The following is a 19,967-nucleotide window of genomic DNA, read 5'->3' as shown; positions in this document are numbered from 1 at the left end:
GAAAAGCATTTTCCTTACTTTTCCAGTTCTAGAGAGTCAGAAGATCATGGTCCTGTATACCAACTATTTCTCACTAAAATTCAACAGTGTTGAATAAACTATATCTATACAATTCTAATAAATTTCAAAACTTCTGCTCTACCTATTGTAGACAAAGCATTATTTGTTTCAGTAAACAAACTGACTAAACAAAGTAAGTATTCAATAAATTAGGATGACTAAGCATGGTCACTCCTAATAAGAACCCATACTCTGAAAAGAGATAATTTCATGTTGTACTGGGTTTAGCTGGGATAGACTTCAACTTTTTCATAGTAGCTGCTGTGGGTCTGTGTTTGGGTTTGTGCTAAACACAGGGTTGATAATAGAGATGTTTTTGTTATTGCTGAGCTTGCACAGAGCCAAAGCCTTTTCTGCTCCTCGTACAGCCACGCTGGGGAGGAAGCTGGGGGTGTGTAGGAGGTTGGGAGGGGACACAGCCAGGACAGGTGACCCCCAACTGACCAAAGGGATATTCCAGACCACATGACATCATGCTCAGCAATAAAACTAGGGGAAAGGTTGTTCCAGGGCTGCTACTCAGGGACTGGCTGGGCATCAGTCAGTTGGTGGCGAGCAATTGTTTTCATTTGCATCACTTGTTTTCCTCGGGTTTTACTTTCCTCTCTGGTTTTGGGGCTCCCCCCTCTTTCTCACTTTTACCCTTCCAATCCTCCTCCATCACACTGAAGGGAGGAGAAAAGTAGTTGTGGTGCTTAGTTGCCAACTGGGGTTAAACCATGACACGGTATCCACAAAAGCTTATATTAATGGGTTTTATGCTCTCCAAGTATTATGCTGACAAATTTTTATAACTAAACTGACAATTTTACAGTATAAGAAATTAGAAAATTCAACTATAAAGCTATACTTTGCTGACTGCCATAATTTCCCTAGCTGGCCTTGATATAATCAGTGTACATATAGTACTTTTTTAAGCTTAAGGAAATTTAGGGGTAGCAGTCTTGAAGATAGAAAGCTGTACAACCATGTGACCACTGCCATCATACAAACCTGACAAAAAAAGCACAGTAGATAGGGTTATGGATCAGAGGTGACAAACTGAACTATAGGCATCTTAACCCTCTGTCTTGCATTTTCTAAATTCACATCTGGTAAACAGAGAATTTGTTTGCTAAAGGGATATCCAAAAAAATCCACATTAGAGCCAAGATGACTAAACCTCCTCCAGAAGTCCTAGCCATCTTCTTAGTATACCTGCTTATTTAGCAAAATTTAAAATAATCCATGAGATAAAACCTGTCTAAGGTTCTCTGAAGTGGACTGTGATAGGAGCTATAAAATAACAGGTAAGACACGAAGCACATGCAAAATCTGTAAGAGATCTAATGGCTATCTTATATATGTGCAAAAGAAAAATCATTTGATAGCCAGAAGTTTAAGAACATTATTCAAATTACATTACAGCAAATAATATAAATACTTATAAATAAAGTACAAGGGAAAGACATTGGTGAAAATTCCACTTCCCTCACCATTAATGGCTAGAGAGAAAGGATTTATGTAGATCCTCACCCTCAGATAGATGTTCATTAAACTGAATGAGAAATTTTTTAATTAGAAAGTTTCACTGAAAACTGTCAATTGCCAAAATGGACATAGCTTAGAAAATGTTTCCATTTAAACAGACTATTTCAAAATAACAGAACTGAGGTGTTTCAGCTTTACACCATTAAATTATTTCTAAAATGAAACACTAGTTAAAATCAAAGTGTGCTAATCTTAGAATGTATTTTCCTCCACCAATATCACTATGTTGTTTTCAAATGTCAATCTAAATATTTTTTCTGACATAACTTTTCTGGAAATTTGATCAGAGTCCATGCATTGTTTTTATTTTGCTGTGGAGTAGAATATCATTGAAAACCATACAAAATACCCTACAGAGAGAAGGTTCACACTATTTACATTATTACTATAAGTAAACACAATTAAGCAAACAAGACAACATATTCATAAATGCTAAGGATAGAATAGAATCATAGAAACATAAAGGTTGGAAGAGACCTGTAAGATCATCAAGTCCAACTGTCTACCCATCACTACCTCTGTAACCACTAAACCACATCACCCAGCGCCAGATCCAGACGCCTCTAAAACACCTCCAGGGATGGTGATTCCACCACCTCCCTGGGCAACCTATTCCAGTGCCCGAACACTCAAACAGGGAAAACATTGTTCTGATAACTAATCTGAATCTTCCCTGTCTCATCTTAAAGCCACTTCCTCTGGTCCTCTTACTGTAGGCCTGGCAGAAGATACCAGCCCCACCTCACTACAACATCCTGTCAGGGAGTTGTAGAGAGTAATGAGGTCCCCCCTGAGCCTCCTTTTCTCAAGACTAAACAAACCCAGCTCCATACTTCCCCAAAATCCAAGGAAATAAGAGATGTAGTGAAACAAAAAGATTCTTGCAGAGCTATCCTATCTGTTCTATTATACTAAAATTTCATAGAATCATAGAATGGCTTGGGTTGGAAGGGACCTTCAGGACCATCTCATTCCAATCCCTCTGCCATGGGCAGGGACATCTTCCACTGGACCAGGTTGCTCCAAGCCCCATCCAACCTGGTCTTGAACACTTCCAGGGATGGAGCAGCCACAGCTTCTCTGGGCAACCTGTGCCAGGGCCTCACCACCCTCACAGCCAAGGATTTCTTCCTAATATCTAACCGAAACCTCTACTCTTTCAGTATAAAACCATTCTCCCTTGTCTTGTCACTCCATGCCCTTGTAAAGAGTCCCTTTCCAGCTTTCTTTTCAGCCCTGTCCTGGGTTGCAGTATATTCTATTACCATCCTCATGAGCTGTTGAAATCAGGTGGGGCAGTGTTTCCTTGCCTCCTCCCCCCAGACTATCTTGCTGTTAATGGCCCATCATTGTCCTGCCGCCTGACTCAGAGATAACTCCCTCCGGACTATCTTCTGTTAATGAGCCTAATCAACACTTGGCCTCATGACTCATTACCCCATTGTGAGATGCTCCACCCAGAGGGAGGAACCAAGCATTCCATCCTGGATATAACTCTGAAATTCTGAACACCAGAGACAACCTTTCCACTGGATTTCCAGAGGACAGGAGCTACAGAGCCACCACTAGACCCTCTGAGGAAGAGCAGACCCTCTTTCTACAGGATCACTGCTTAAGGAGGACTGCAGCCACCATTCTACCGGACTGCTACCACCACCCTGATTAACAGTGTCAGGTTGTATCCTGACTCTGTCAGTTTAACCCAGTGTTATCTGCCTTTATTTTTTTTTCCCCCTCTTTTTATTTCCCTATTAAATTGTTATTCTGACTCGATGTCTCCCACTAGTTTGTTTTCAAACTAGTACAAGCCCCCTTCAGGCACTGGAAGGTGCTCTAAGGTCTCCCTGGAGCCTTCTCCCGGATGAATAGCCCCAACCCTCTCCACCTGTCTTCATAGGAGAAGGGCTCTATCTCTGTAATCATCATAATTGTTAATATCTTCCAATCAGCTAAAGCATTTCTCAAGGCCTATTTTAGTAACAGACTTTGAAAATCAGTATTCCTAAATATTTTTGAAATATTTTATTTTTTAAAAATGCAATACTCTAAAACAATGTAATTATTGCAAATCATCAAACATGCCTCCTCAGAAATCAAATTTTCTCCCACAAACTTGCCCACCTCACCTAAGCTGAAATATGTCTGTTCATATCTCGCAAGGTAAGAAAGGGCCTAAACTCTTTCCATCTTGTTCACTTCACACACTTGCAAAGGTCTCATTTGCTAATCTGTTATAACACACAAACCATAGAAAAACAGCCTGATTCATACTCCACCCAACCAATCTCTTCTGTCAATGCTCCAAATTTAAACAGAACAAGAATTTAATTTTTTCCCCCCTCCAGAGAGATCTTTCATGATGCGGCTTCTTCATTGTCTTATGTGAGTTAATGATTAAACAGCCAATTTCAAAACTGAGGAAGGAAGGGGAGAGATGAGTAAGACTTTACTAATGAAAAAGGATAAAAAAAATTTTATTTAAGTAGAATATTAAAAATAACCATCAAAGAAATGCAGAAATATGTCTCATTGTAGGAACAGATTATTTTAGTTTAAACCTGTTTCTAACTTTACTTGCTGAAGTGTTCATGTCTTTTTTTGAAAGCATATCAAAATTATATCACATTTATAAGCTCTCACAAAAGCAAGGAGATAACGAGGTTGACAAAAAAATATGGCAACAATGTTGGGGAGGATGAAAGTTTGGTAAGAAAGTTTCACAGATATGTAGGCTTGGCAGAAAGATCTCTGAATGTAGAAAGTGAGAATGAGATAGAAATGGAAGCAAGTTTTGATATAGAGTAAAAGATGTTTTGCTGAAACAGTGACCACTGAATAACTGAGAAGGCAAAGGTTGGAGATGAGTTAGAAGGAGATTTTTATGATTAGGACAAAGGTATGTGACTACAAACAAAGACATGTTTTTCACCAAGTAAATAAGTCTCAAGAAGAGCATAAGTAAATAGAAAACGTGTTTTTACCAAAAAGAGCTATTGCAGGCAAACAAGAAACGTCGATGTAGCAAGAAGAAAAGAAGTCTGAGAATTTTCCATTGTAAGCTTAAATTGTAACATACTTACTCTTGTGACTGGATAATAATGACTATAATATGGTAATGGTAGTAGTTATGATAGGCTATAGGCAAATGTAAAGGTATTGTGTATGGTGCTTATTGGTTGTTATGTATTAAGATACTCTGCAAATAAAAGTATAAAATGCTTTGTAACTTGAACAGAAAGCAGCTTCAGGTATGCCTACAGCTGTAGCTGGCAGCTGTAGGGCTGGCTCTGGATACCCACTCCCTGAAATGCTGTAACTTCGCCTATGCAATAAACAGCTTTCAAGAGAGCTGCCTAAAGTCCAGACATCCTTCGTGAAACTTTCTCCTATAAACAAACTACATAGTAAAAGAAAAAAGTTATCTTAAAATTACTTCCTTGAATAAGTGACTGGTAAAATCTAAGAGGATAAATGCACTGCTACTACTTTGCTATTCATTAATGTATGTGTAGTGGTTTGGTCCAAAATACTCATTACTGTTTATCTTCTGTGAGATAAGAATTAGGAGAAATGCAAAGCAGGCACCAAACTTGAAAGAATATAAAGTTTATTAACAGACCTAAAAGAGGGGGGAAAAAAATTATACCATACCTTCAGAACTCTCCTCCTCCCCCCACCTTCCTCCCTTCTCTCACTGACAATGTAAAAAGACAACCCTTGAGATGTTCAGTCTGTTTACCACTTCCATAATAACCTTGTTCAGTCCATTTAGAAAGAGAAGTCTCTTCTTGCTTGTGCTATGAAAACATTATCACAACTTCCAAATATTGTTCAGTCCATTTAGGAAGAGGAGTCTCTCTGCTCACATGTGAGTCCCTTCCCCCGACTTGCCGCTTTTCCCGCAACTGCTTTCGAGGGTCCACTCTTGAAGTTTTTGGGGTACAGTTTTAAGGTTGAGCCATTCAGAAACAAAAACAGAGGCCCTTCTCCTTCCCTGGGAGCAAAGGGTCTTCCTCATCTTCATCTTTAGGACTATCTCTGGGAGCATCTCTAGGAACTGAGGTTTCTCCTTTCCCATTTGGAGCAAAAGTCCTCATCTGGTCCATCTCTAGGGACTGAGGTTTTCTCCTTTCCCGGTTGGAGCAAAAGTCCTCATCTGGTCCATCTCTCCCTGTCCAAACTTCTCATGAAATTACAGCTGCGTCAGCATCTGCCTATCTCAGCGCAGGTGCTTTTGCTTACGAGCTGAACACTCCACCCCCCATATCTTCATGAAATTACAATGGGATACTCTGATATATCATAGCTTCACAACAGACTTTCAGCTTTAAGCATCTCCTCTTTCTGTTCCCTCAGGTTTTCAGCTCTTCACAGCAATAAAAGGGTTAATCTCACACAGGCCTTGCAGCTGTGTGGCTTATCAGTGTTGGTCACCTGACCTCTGTAGGACATCGGTGCCTCTTTTGCTGAAATCTTGGCCCACAGCCCTGCTGGGGGGGGGGGGGGGGGGGGGGTCATCCTGGAGCCGTGGCCTGGCCCACTGGGCCCCGCTCGGGCCCTGCCGCCACCTGTCCCAGCGCTGGAAACGAGAGAGACCTTGGGGAGGGAGTTTGTCTATTCTTAAGTGTGTATCACAGAGGCGGTCATAACTTTAAGTGGTTTAAAGAATTGTCCATATTCAAACTGGCCAGCTGATAGGTTCTATCAGGTCCCAGAGGAAGCTGTAAGCACCCCTTAGCAAGGACATCCCTTCCGGAACTATGCTTGCTAACCTATGACAATATGACAAATATTTTTTCATTTTTTATAAAAGTCACACCTTCCAATGCGAGAAAGTTGGTCATCAATTAATGACTAAAACACAAAAACTGCATTTTCACATTTGTGATTTTTCTTTATTTGTATGAGTTGCAGATATCATTTTATTAATAAAAACCCACATGCATACTATAAATACATCTCAATTCTAAACTGATATGCTAAAATAAAAAAGAAGCAAGTCTTAGGCCACACAGTTCCAAGTTACTGACTGAACTGCCAAGCTATGTTATGGGCATTTGGAAAAGGCCCAAGAACTGCTCCATAAAGTTAGATCAGTCCTCACAGGATCACACCACAACAATCCACACTGAATCCTTCCATCTCTCTATCCAACCTACAGATGTTCTGCTTACCTTCTATGTACTTTATTCTCCAGGCACTTGACTCTAAATTACTACCATCTTCTTTTCTTAAGGATCTAAAGCTCACTACTGTGAAAGAAAAAGCTAATTGTAGCCTTCAGTTTCTCTGAGGCTTTAATACAAAGCTTTCTACTACAGTATTCAGACAGCACTATTATCCTGGCTGTTGCTAAGGCAAATGTGAACGGTGGCCCATATGCTACAGATACATGGACAGCCACAATTGACCATGCAGATAAATCAAATAAATAAACTGAAGACTAGATTACTCAGTAATGCTTATTTTTTTTTTAGCTTTAATAGAATTTACACAATTGCATGTTGAGTACTTTATTTTCATAATTTGTTCAACTGCAACAATTTGCAATGAAGTATCCATTTTTTTTCTAGCAAGGGGATGGATTTTAAAATGCAGATAAGTTACATTTTAAATGTCACAGAGTTTTACATATGCTAAAAAAAACCCATAAAAACCCCACTGAAATGGGATTATCATCACTATATCTTTTAATTACTTAAAAATTAAATATTTAAAAATATCCCAAAATAAGTGTTATGTATTTCAGGTCATCCTGTTATGAGAAAAATACAGTTATAGTTGTTTGCCTACTATCACTCACTGACAAATGAAAATAAGTATGTACAAAGTTAGATATGGAGCACAGCGTTTCTATATATATGTAGAGCATCACCTGCAAGGGAAAACTAAAGTTAATCTCTGCAGTCTTCCCTGGGATGCAAGTGATATACACCCACCTTTTAGAGAGGTAGCTCAATCTTTCTAGTGTGAAACATTAGCATTATTTCACAAGTCACAGGCTACTTTTAGAAAAGATTCTCAGTTCTCTGCAGCTTTGCTATTGTAGAAGTACAGAATGAATCTTCTTTTTTTCCAAACTGGAAATTACTTTAGTACAAAGGAGTCCTAGAGACTACACATATTTATGGGAATCTTCTGGCAATACCGAAGCATTAAAAATGAAGCATGATACTCTTCTCGTTTCATTCACATGCCATTTAAACAGAGACCAGAAATGGCTGAAATGGATCAAGCCTCAACTACCTTAAACTTGCATCAAGATTAACACATACACTCAAGTAGAAATAAGGAGTAGCTAGTTCTCAGTTCCCCATCTTTCCTTTTTTCATTTGACACTGAGGCACCTACATGGGTAGGGATACTATCTTTTGCTAGCTATTCACCCAAGGTTTCAAACTATTGAGTTCCTTTCCTGTTTTCCAGTAGTGTAATATCTTAATTTACCACCAACCTCTGTGATAAAACACACAACTGAGAGTATCAAGGAAAAGATCTGTTCTTGGGAAAACAGGCTGTTTATCTTCTCAAAAAAATTTAAACTCTTCACATTAAACTCACATGACATGATCCAGGGACAATTCTCAATTCATAACCCTTTTTTCTGTCTTTAACAGTTGCCATGGGAAACCATAAATTAAAGCTTACAAAACCACAAATGGCCTTCACAGATCATACATTTGACATGACTGCATGCTTTGACACACATGATAATATTGGATAATGTGAAATAGCAGTTTAGTAGAGTACTGCTATTAGTATAAATTTCTCTTGGATATAAATATTCATTTACATTTGTTTTCCAGGCTCATGTCACAAAGAACTTGAGCTCCTCCCAATGCTAATTATTCCTAATGTTTACTGACAGCAAACATCCTTTTCCACATCTTCTAAGACATTGGCTGCTGAGTAGGCGATTCTTGTTTCTAAAGGATATTAAGGCAAGTTTTCAAACACAATTCTGTCCTTTTCAATGGAAAAGTATCTATATGCCTTTCACACAGGTAATTATAAAAATTCTCTCACATTATCTGAAGCTAATTAATATCTACATTAACATACCACTGAGGAAAAAGTAAGCTACATGAGCACTGAATTTATTAAACTATGTTCAGAATGCAGAAAGTTACTGCAAACAAATCACAAATGGAAACCTACCACTACATCTATGCAGTGAGCACTCCAGGCCACAACCCACCCCACTCCCCAAAAATAAAACCATCTTTAACTCACAAAGATTCATAAAATGTTTAACAACAATTTCGGTTTTATCATAATCAACCACAAGAACAATGCTGAGCAACTATGACACAATCATTAAAGCTATTATTGGTCTTCACAGGGTAAATCTATTCTACAAAATTATTATATATTATTAAAAGAAAACCAAAAATGCTTCTTAAATAGTCTTGTGTGCACCAATTTATAATAGATTTCAGTGAATAAATATTTTACTATATTTCAATACCTTAAGATTTAAGGACAAACTTATTGGAAATCCAACTGAAATTCTAACTTATTTCAGGAAGCAAATATGTTGATATAGATCAGTTTCAAGTAATTCTACCTATTTAAACACACTGAAGGGAATACATTTGCAGAAGTATGATTTAAAAGTATTTGACAAACAACTTCCCTAATGAACCTGTACACAACTTGATTTACAGAATATTTGTCATAACCATGCACATGAAATTAAATTGAATTCTTTCAATCAAGGTGAATGTCATTTTACTAATAAAACCTCTAAGTTCTGTACAGCAAATTTAAACTCTTTGATATCTGATGCTATTTCCATAGGGTCACTTTTAAAACTAAACTACATTGAGGGGAACCTCAATCCATCCCACTCATACCAGTTTAATGCCAGCAAGAGATGCCTAGAGCCTGGAGAGGGATCTCAGGTCAGCAGGAGAGCAGCTGAAGGACAACACCAAGTAATTCCAGGCACTCCAGACAGTAAGCCGGCTTCATCAGGGGCCCAACTTAAATGCCTCTATGCAAACACACACAGCATGGGGAATAAACAGGAGGAATGAGAGACATGCACATACCTACAGTCTTACTGGCATCATGGAAACGTGGTGGGATGATTCCTATGACTGGAGTGCTGGAATGGAAGGATACAGGCTCTTTAGCCTGTATCAGGAAGGACAGACAGGGAAGACAAGGAGGCAGTGTTGCCCTCTGTGTCAATGACCACCTAGAATGCATGGAGCTCTGCCTGGAGATGGATGAAGAGCTGACTGAGAGCTTATGGGTCAGGATTAAAGGGAGGACAGGGACAGGTGATTTTATAGTGGGGGTCTGCTACAGGCCACCTGACCAGAAAGACTGAGCCAATGAGGCCCTCTACAGACAGATAGGAGCAGCCTCATATTCACAAGCACTGATGCTCACAGGAGACTTCAACCACCCCGACATCTGCTGGAGGGACAACACAGCAGGGCACAGGCAATCCAGGAGGTTTCAGGAATGTGTTGATGACAACTTCCTCCTCCAAGTGACAGAGGAGCCAACAAGGAGAGGTCCTATGCTGGACCTTGTTCTCGACAACAAGGAGGAGCTGGTGGGGAATGTGAAGCTCAAGAGCAGCCTTGTCTGCAGTGACCATAAAACGGTAGAGTCCAAGATCCTTGGGGCAGCGAGGATGGTGCACAGGAAGCTCACTGCCCTGGACTTCAGGAGAGCAGACTTTGGCTTCTTCAGGGAGCTCCTTCATAGAGGCCCATGGGATAAACCCCTGGAGGGAAGAGGGGCTTATGAAAGCTGGTTGTTATTCAAGGATCACCTCTTCCAAGCTCAGGAGTGATGCATCCCAATAAAGAGGATGTCAGGCAAAAATACCAGAAGACACCTGCATGTATGAACAAGGAGCTCCTGGACAAACTCAAACACAAAAAGGAAGCCTACAGAGGGTGGAAGCAGGGACAGGTAGCCTGGGAGGAAGACAGCGAGATTGTCTGAGCAGCCAAAGATCAGGTTAGGAGAGCCAAAGCCCTGAGAGAATTAAACCTAGCCAGGGACATCAAGGGCAACAAGAAAAGCTTCTATAGGTACATTGGTGATAAAAGGAAGACTACAGAAATATGGGCCCTTTCCAGAAGGAAACAGGAGACCTGCTTACCCAGAATATGTAAAAGGCTGAGGTACTCAATGACTTTTTTGCCTCAGTTTTCACCAGCAAGTGCTCCAGCCATGCTAACCGAGTTGCAAAAGGTAAAGGCAGAGACTGGGAGAATGAAGAACCACCCACTGTAGGAGAAGATCAGGTTAAAGAACATCTAAGGAACCTGAAGGTGCACAAGTCCATGGGACCTGATGAGATCCATCCAAAGGTCCAGAAGGAACTAGCAGAGAAAGTGGCTACGACACTATCCATAATATTTGAGAAGTCATGGCTGTACAGTGAAGTTCCCACTGACTGGAAAAGGGAAAGCATAATCCCCATGCGTGGATTTGCTGGAGGGTAGGAAGGCTCTGCAGAGGGATCTCAACAGGCTGGAGCAATGGGACAAGGCCAATCGTATGAGGTTCAACAAGGCCAAGTGCCAGGTCCTGCCCTTGGGTCACAACAACCCCATGCAGCTCCAGGCTGGGGCAGAGTGGCTGGAAAGCTGCCCACAAGGAAAAGGACCTGGGGGTGCTGAATGACAGCAGCTGAACATGAGCCAGTGTGTGCCCAGGTGTGCCCATGGCATCCTGGCTTGGTTCAGAAATGGTGTGACCAGCAGGACCAGGGCAGTGATTATCCCTCTGTACTCAGCACTGGTGAGGCCACACCTCGAGTACTGTGTTCACTTCTGGGCCACTCACTGCAAGAAAGACATTGAGGTGCTGGAGCGAGTCCAGAGAAGGGCAACGGAGCTGGGGCAGGGTCTGGAGCACAAGAAGTGGCTGAGGGAGCTGGGGGTGTTTAGCCTGGAGAAAAGGAGGCTCGAGGGGACCTTCTTACTCTCTACAACTCCCTGAAAGAAGGGTGGAGACAGGTGGGGGTTGGGCTCTTCTCCAAGGGAACAAGCAATAGGACAAGAGGAAATGGTCTCAAGTTGGTCTAGGGAAGGTTTAGATTGGATATTTAGAAAAATTTCTTCACAGAAAGTGTTATCAAGCACTGGAAAAGGCTGCCCAGGGCAGTGGTAGAGTCACCATCCCTGGAGGGATTTGCAAGATATGTAGATATGGATCTTGAGGACGTGGTTTAGTGGTGGACTTGGTAGTGATGGGTTAATGATTGGACTTGATGATCTTAGAGGTCTGTTCTAACCTAAATGATGCTATGATTCTGCCCCTCTACTCCACTCTCATAAGACTGCACCTGGAATACTGCTTCCAGTCTGGGGCCCCCAACATAAGGACATAGACCTGTTGGAGTGAGTCCAGAGGAGGGCCATGAAGATGGTCAGAGGGCTGGAGCACCTCTCCTATGAAGACAGGCTGAGAGAGCTGGGACTATTCAGCCTGGAGAAGGCTCTGGGGAGACCTTAGAGCACCTTCCAGTACCTGAAGGGAGCCTACCAGAAAGCTGGAGAGGGACTATTTACAAGGGCATGGAGTGACAGGACAAGGGGGAATGGCTTCAAACTGAAAGAGAAGAGGTTTAGATGGGATATTGGGAAGAAATTGTTCATTATTGGAGTGGCAATACACTGGCACAGGTTGCCCAGAGAAGCTGTGGCTGCCCCATCCCTGGAAGTGTTCAAGGCCAGGTTGGATGGGGCTTGGAGCAACCTGGTCTAGTGGAAGGTATCCCTGCCCCTGGCAGAGGGTTGGAATGAGATGGTCCTGAAGGTCCCTTCCTGTCGCTGTTATCCCCAGAGAGACGGTGAAAATCACGACATAAGTCTAGGCCAGATGCATATGGCTGAAGTGACCTCGTTTAATCACCCATACCTTTTATAGCATGGTTCGCAAAAGAGAAATTACATGATTGGCCTATTGACCCACCACCTCTCAAGGTGATAGGTTGAGCAGTAAGACACCCATTTCCAAATATTATTCTTAAAGGAGGAAAATAATTTTCACAGTTCTCATAACAACCTGCAGGTGTAAAAATGGTTTACATTCTCTCAAACTGTTGTCCATCCAGTTCACATGAGAACGAAAGCCTTCAGAAAAGCTGTGAGAAGCTGTGAGAAGCTGGATTTCTCTAACTGCCCTCTCATGAGGAAGAAAAGTTTCACAGGAAAATTCCTCTGCCAGCCCTTCCTAGCACCCACACCTTCCAACCCAAGCCATTCTATGATGCTATGAAAGTTGAGTATAATAGAACAGATGATTCTAGGAATTGCTTATAACTGTGAAATTTTCATAGGATATACTGAAGTTTTTCTATATTACAGATTATGCCTCAATAACAGTTTTTAAGGAACCTGCCAGGAATAACGAATCATCACTGGAAATATTAGTAGAAAAAAAGAATAATTTCCCTTTATTAAAAAAAAAAAAAAGCACCTAGCATGTACTGTAGTAAGAAAAAAAAACCACAAAAAACCAACAGTCTCAATTTGAACTAGGAGTTTAACAGACATAATCAGGCAGATTTTTAATTTTCTCTTCAGGAAAAAAAAAAAAAATCAAAGTTAAACTGATTTTAGATCTGCACAAAGCACTGTCCATGAGTTCTCACCACAGTCTTATTAGAGTCTTATCAAAATTTTTCCAGCTTTTAGACTACAAAAAGCATGTTTCAGTTTATTTTTTCTACACATGCAAAGGTAGTTACTGTATGCAGCATGCAATAAGAGATCTCTAAATTCTCCCCCGTCCTAGTTTTGGCCAAGGACTGGCGAAGCCTGGAGCCACCTGGGCATGTCTAGGTTATTATTTTATACCATGCACATCATTGCTAGGGGGCAGAAGTAAAGGATTCTTACTTCCAAGAAGAAGGGGGCGTGACTTCGGGGGAAGAAAAAGGTGGTGCACAGAGGGTCTATAGCCCTTCTCTTCCAAAGGAAGCAAGCAGCAAATGGAGTGGTGAGGTAATACTGGTCCCGACCAGAGGGTTTGTCAGCCACTGTTTTTCATTGTCTCAGGCTTGGGGGAAAAACGTGTGCAGAAGGTCCTGGGGCAATTTTGTCTCGGAGGCGTGCGGTGCTGGGTCAGCTCAGGCTTGGTGAGCATTTTTTGGATTACGCTCTTTTTGTATATTTTTTGTATGCTTTTGTTATTTATATTGTTGCTGTTACTGTTCATGTTCTTATCTCATTGTTGTTTCCAGTAAATTGTCTTTAACTCAGAATTTCTGCCTTTTGTCTCTCTCAACAGAAGGGGTGGGGTGAGGGGAGCAGCTTCGTGGGGCTTTATTTCCAGCTGGACTTAAACCACAACACCCCCTATCATTAATATCCAGAAAGCATATCTGGAGAAAAAGAGGAAGCAACATATTTGAATGGAAAATAACATACAAGACAGTGGAACAGTCTCTATCAAAACCTAAGATCTGAAAATAAAATTTCAAAAACAAAGTACTCATTACCTAATCCTCTCTGAGTGCCTGGTCAACACAGAGGAGAGATTGTTAGCTCAAACATGGGAGATAGTGCAACCCCTATCACAGATGTGTTTACATTCAAGAAGCTTGATAAATTACATTATTTTAAAAAAGATAGGAAAAAAGGTCAGAACTATAAAACCAAGCACTCAAGTATTAAGAAATGTGAAAATTATGGTTACTTACGCCTAAAATTCAGTCCCTTGTGCACTATAATAGTCATTCATTCAATGATCATATATTGTTTTTGTTATTCACAGGATCCCTGCCTCATATATGGCACGACATATATATCATGAAACAAATCAGTTACACAAAAAAGGAGATGCTTTCTTTGGGACATTACATTTTTTTACTAAGGAAATTGAATAAAATTGTTACTAGATCAAATCAATTTTTAAAAGTTTCCTATCAAAGAGATCTTTTGCTGGAAATTGACAATTTGTAAAAAAACAACTCTTATGAAAAATAATAATTTTCAATCAAGGAAAGAAATAAATAAAAATCCTACCTGTTTCATAATATACCCACAGTCTCTGGGTCATGTCTGGAGCACATGATTAGAACATAAAAAGACAAAGGGTAGAAGAAAATCTCAACAACTTCTCCGTCTGATATAGATCAGACATTTGAACCTGAACTTCCTACGTCCCAAAAGCAATGTTCTGGTTAGGAACATGCTTACTATACCTGTGAACAGTCTTGCTTTCCTAACAAAGCCATAGAGCAGCTGGACAACAAACACATCAGAATGAAATGGTCTGACCACTAGGCTGCAGAGGTTTCCATTCAACCAGTTTACACCAACTACAACATTTATTTAAGAGGCGGAGTTTTTTCCTAATAGCCAATAACCAATGCTTAGGATACTCTCCAGGGTTGTTAGTTCCTGCTGGAAATTAATCGCCTTCAATATTGCAGGCACGCTGTTTAATTACTTGTGGGATTTGGGTTATTATCTAATTCTTGTCTCTGTTCTTACTGATAAACTTTAAGAGATTTTGGTTTCTTCACAATATGGAAGATGATTCTTTTTAATTTTTCAGGATAGAAAATCTATTCTTGTCCAGCTCTTGTCATGATCAAGACAGCGGAAACTGAATAGATGTTTTAAGGCCATTGGCAAAAACCCATTCTATACTTTTTAGGAATCCACCATGAGAAACAGTGAGCTTGATATGTTGAAATGCAGGGCACTCACAACCACAAAGTCAAAGAAAACAATGCTATGAACTTCCTAAGTGCTGTAAAGTAACTCTACAAATCTCAAGAATAAAGCATGTCAAATTGAAAATTGCTTATAAATCTTGTGTTAACTTGCTATTTGACTCAGTTTCAGTCTTCCATCTGTAAAACAAAAATATTTAACAGATGCGCAAAAAAAGCTAATGTTTGTGAACTACAGATATGTATTTTGAGATAATTCCTACAAATTCATAGATTGAAATGCTTCAGCATTAATGAACTATTTGGATGGCATACAGCAGGTAAAGCAGTAGACTGCACAATTACAAAGAAAAAACAAATATATTAAGTAGGTTATAACAGTATACCAGCCAGCTATGATTGCCCATGCACTGTATGAAGCATTGAATTGGGAGCAGAAGGGTAAGGGGGAAATAGAGTAATGTAGTTAAAAGCCCAGTGTATGGGGAAGGGAGCTGGATTAAGTTTGTTTCTGCAATTTTAGTCTGCTGTTTCCTTATCAGAATCCCTGACTGCAGCCCAGCATTTTTAAACTGCTCCTGTAAAATGCATTGCCTTTCTACACATACACACTCCTTCAAGAAATAAAGTGCTTCAAATCAAGACAGAGAAATAATCTGAAAACTGAAAATATCTAACAATTTAAAGAATTTTAAGATCTCCAATTGGAAAACCACTTAGAACCAACTGATACACATACTAAAAGCAATAACAAATTTTTTTAATAATTTTTTCCCAACTTAGAGAGTTTAGCATGAAAAAAAAAAGTTCAATGTTTACTTTTTTAGCTATTTAGAGGTATAATTTTGCTTCTCTAATGCTGTTTTGTTTCTCCTAAATCAAAATGATAAAAAATGATTTAAAAAAAAGAAGTATAAAAACAGCTTCAAAAGAAAGCTTAAAAAAAGTAAAGAAATAAAATCTGTACATAGGAAACATTCAAACTGTACAAGGCAGTCAAAAGCACAAAATAAAAATAACAAGAAGAAAATATTTTCCTCTTTCAATTGAAGTAATTGCTACAACTAACACCTCAAGAATAATTAATTTTGTATTTCCATAGCAGGAATAAAATAACTACATCTGCCTTAAGCTCTTGTGATAAACAGTGGACCAGTATAAACTCCTAACACTAGGGCAAAAGGAGTATGAAAGTGAGGGTTCTTGTTTTCCATACACACACACACTTAAATGTGCTAAAAATATGATCTAAACAAAAAATAAGTCATCTTATAAACATTTCCACGTTAAGTATTTGCGCATGCTAAATATATTTTTATGACAAAGAAATTTAAAACTATATAAACTGTGATGGCGCAACTAATTCAGGATTAACCACATATGTCTCAGAACAAATAAAAAATAAAACCTCATTAGAAATAGGCATCACCTTAAGTTTCCCCTTTATAAATACACCTGTTTTTCATACTAGAAAATTGCATGTTTTCTGATTTAAGAAAAAAAGCACATCATAAACACAACCCAGGCAAGATAAACCTGACAGGAGCTACATAACTACAGTAGCTTATTTCCTGCTCTTATATATATTTAAAGCAAACCTCCTTAAATAAGTCAGAAAGTTCAAACAATGGCTTAGCTAACCCATTTTTATTAAAATGAAGGCTGGACAAAAGAAACAAATGATCTCATGTCCCTTCTTTATGATGAAACTACCCAAAAACTAGAACTACTTTCTTTCCTGTAAAGCAGTTACACTCGGCCTCTATGCATACCACGGACCAAAAGAAAACAGCAATGCGGCTACACGCAGAGATAGAGGCAGTTAGAGACGACTAAAGGCTCCCTCTGCAATTCACAAAGTTTAAAATTAAGAAGCTGCTTTTTCAAAGTGTAAATGGTTCCTCTCCACACACATAGGCCTGAGGCCCTGTTGCAAACAGTGTCTAACAGGACCAGGCAGCACAAAGACAGGAATGGGAGATCAGTGGGGGGGAGGAAGGGAGGGAGGGAGGGAGGGAAGGAAGGAGGGAGGGAGGGATTGGGGCTCAGCAGGATCTTCAGGCTTTTTAAAATTCAAACTGCTCCCTGACCAATACAAATCACGGACACGCTACTGACTACTACACGGATTTACAGCATTAAAAACATACCTTCTACGTGACAGCTATGTTGACTTCACCCTTTTAAACAAGTATCAGGGCACTCAAAGACACGATAGCAGAATTTATAAGACTCTAAACACAATATACCAGAAATTCATTACCACTTATTATTACAAGATCTGTCTGAACAACTAAAAAAACTACTAAAAAAACAGACAAATTCTATAATGTTGATACTTGTTTGCCATTTACAAATTTCTTTTCTATATGAAAGATGAAACTTGGTATCTTAAAATTTCCCTCAATTATGTAATTTCTGTATGAGTATTTTTATTAGTTCACAGGGTGTTTATTTTAAATCTACCTCAACTTTTAATAACACACTGAACTCTACCACACAGTAAGTCCAAGATTTGCCTTACTCTAAATTAGCTACCATTTATAAATAAAGAGCTGACACTTCATCAATCGTCATTTATAAAACACATTTGACCTGTTAAAATGATAACATACTTAAACATCATGGACACAAACAGCCAATAACGACCTCAGGATCTCAAAGGAATATGGCCTGATAAGAAATGATGACACTTTTTAAACGTTCCCCACTTTTCACTTAATTAAATTTACTATTGATTCTCAAATACTTAGGCTAAGATCTCATATTCACCTTGACCCCTGAAACGTCATAAACATAGCACTCTACACGACCCCTCTCCCATTTCCTGTTTGTTAAGAGTATAAAATAGTATTTCATCTGCATTTAATACATATTCCTGTAATGTATACAGCACATGCACATTGAGATTGTGTGGAGTACCTGACACAATATGCTTGTCTGTATTTTCTAGGTCTGCAGGCATCCGTGTTGTGTCAATCATGCCACAAGTGCTAGTTTTATGCTATAAATATGTCAGTGATTAACACGCTAATCAATTGCTATATTACTTAGAAATTAAACCTCTACATTATAAATCCATGTGCCTTTGAAGTTTTGCATGTTCAGAACAGAGTTGGTTAAAAAGAGAAGGCAATAGCGAAGAGAGCTGGCATTTTTGTTCCTGGGTATTTACATTGTCTCTCTTTCCCTATTCCTCCACTTACTTCGCCCCCGACTTCAGAAGTTGTAAATATAGCAAAGGATCAGTGCATATTTGCAGCTAATTGTATTGTTTCCTCCTCCTGCTCCTCTCCAGATTGAGGCCTGTTACTGAGAAACCGCTTCGTTTTTCTAATCCCCGAACTGGAGTAAAGGCGCTGGCCGACAGGCCTGCGCCCTCCGCCGGGCCTGGGCCTCCCGGCAGCCCGGAAAGAACTAATCTCCTCCCTCATACCCGACCGAGCAGGAAGGGGGGCTGCTAAATAAACACCTCCGGTCACCACTTACTCCCCTCTATCCCGGATAGCAGGTAATCCCCTCTGCTCCCGGCAGTGCTGGGCCGGGAGGCCTGGCCCGCTGCTGGAGAGGGCAGAGAGAGGAAGGGGAGATGAAGGGGGATTACCTGAGCAAATCGACGTCCGAATCCGACGAGAATCCGAGAGAGGGGGAGAGAAATCCGCCCCCTCCCTCCTCAGAGGAGCTGTCGCTGCTGCTAGGCCGCGGCCGCCGCGGAGCAGGAGGAGGATGGGAGATAATATAACAACAATAATCCGGGCCGGGAGGGGGGCTGTCTCCTCTTCCGTCTCCTCCTCAGTGCAGCGAACATGTAGAGCCAGGGGGTGAGTGGCCAAAACAAATCCCTTTTCCCCCGAGCCTGCTTCACAGCATCAACACGGGCCGAACCAAACCGGTTCCGAGACACATTCCAAGCCGCGGGGTAGGGGTGGGGGGAGGGGAGGGCAGGGCAGCTGCCAAGGGGCCGCTGCTCCCTCTGTACATGCGAGTGTAGGAGGATGGGGGAGGGAACAGCCTGAGCGGAGTAAGCCGTGAGTCGGTACCGAGGGGGCGGGGAGGGGGGGGGGGGAGGGCGGGAAGAGGAAGAAGAAGAGGAGGAGAGGGGGAAAGAAAAGGAAAGGATCCTCAGTGTGTGTCTCTCGCTCCCTCTCAGAACAAAATGCCGACCGGAAGTGCAGCTGCAGGAATGACTCCCTCCACCGGCGCCAAACACCAACAACTTCCCCTTTCTTACTCACTCAACCAGCGTCGCTTCCGCCGCCGTTACTGCGCTGCTCCCTTCCTAGCTCTGCTACAGCTGGAGTGGTTCCCTCCGCCTTGCCTCGCCTAGCAGCAGCGGGCACAACTGAGTCTCCGCTACGTGACTGTCTCTCCCCCTCCCCACCCCTTCAACTACTTCCTCAGTTTCTTTCTTCTCTCCCCTTCTGGTGAAGAAGACCGGAATTTATGCTTAGGCCTGCGCTGAGAGGAAGGCAGCCAGTGATTTGTGATGAAGTGACCGTTGAAAAGAACACATTTTGGGTTTTATTTTTGTCTTCCTTAAGGATGATAGGAAGGAGGACTGCAAAATAACACCTCCTAGGAGGTGGGCTTAAAAGGGCGTCTTAGAATGAACTCACAAATGTGGCAGTCCCGTCCTCCTTTACCTCCCTGCCCCCGCGGATGTGTCAGACCTGAGACGCTTCCTGGAGTTACTGTTACCGCTCGTGTTCGCCTGTGT

The 19,967-nt window shown here is 40.9% G+C and overlaps 1 protein-coding gene across 5 annotated transcripts in view; it reads right to left on the bottom strand.

The window, feature by feature from the left end:
* Positions 1 to 19,273, bottom strand: part of LOC309584601 (nipped-B-like protein) — a 171,799-nt gene extending 152,526 nt beyond the window's left edge. For all 5 annotated transcript variants that reach the window (XM_082300695.1, XM_082300697.1, XM_082300696.1 and 2 more), the window contains exon 1: positions 18,855 to 19,273. The gene's annotated coding sequence lies outside the window, so the exon portion shown is untranslated. The remainder of the gene's footprint in view (positions 1 to 18,854) is intronic.
* Positions 19,274 to 19,967: the final 694 nt, after the last annotated feature.

The sequence above is a fragment of the Coloeus monedula genome (assembly GCF_965178545.1).
Source record: "Coloeus monedula genome assembly, chromosome: W".
In the NCBI taxonomy this organism is placed as follows: Eukaryota; Metazoa; Chordata; class Aves; order Passeriformes; family Corvidae; genus Coloeus; species Coloeus monedula.
Note: the sequence above shows the minus strand (reverse complement) of the source record. Positions and strands in the feature narration are given on the sequence as shown.